The sequence below is a fragment of the Mirounga leonina genome, unplaced genomic scaffold (genome assembly GCF_011800145.1).
Source record: "Mirounga leonina isolate KUSES-001 unplaced genomic scaffold, KU_Mleo_1.0 Mir_366, whole genome shotgun sequence".
NCBI lineage: Eukaryota > Metazoa > Chordata > Mammalia > Carnivora > Phocidae > Mirounga > Mirounga leonina.
Window position 1 is genome coordinate 25,785,937 of NW_023270709.1, and position 256 is coordinate 25,786,192.

The 256-nt window shown below is 54.3% G+C and overlaps 1 protein-coding gene across 4 annotated transcripts in view; it reads right to left on the reverse strand.

Moving 5' to 3' along the window:
- RIPOR2 (RHO family interacting cell polarization regulator 2) overlaps nt 1-256 on the reverse strand; it is a 110,627-nt gene that overhangs the window by 102,364 nt on the left and 8,007 nt on the right. The window lies entirely within an intron of this gene.

Genomic DNA, 256 nt, shown 5'->3' on the forward strand with positions numbered 1-256 from the left:
ACCACCATGACCACCATCATCACCACCACCATCATCACCACCACCATGACCACCAGCATGACCACCACCAGCATGACCACCATCATCACCACCACCATAATCACCACCACCATGACCACCACCATGACCACCACCACCATGATCACCACCACCATGATCACCACCACCATGACCACCATCATCACCACCACCACCATGATCACCACCATCATGACCACCATCATCACCACCACCATGACCACCAGCATGACTACCA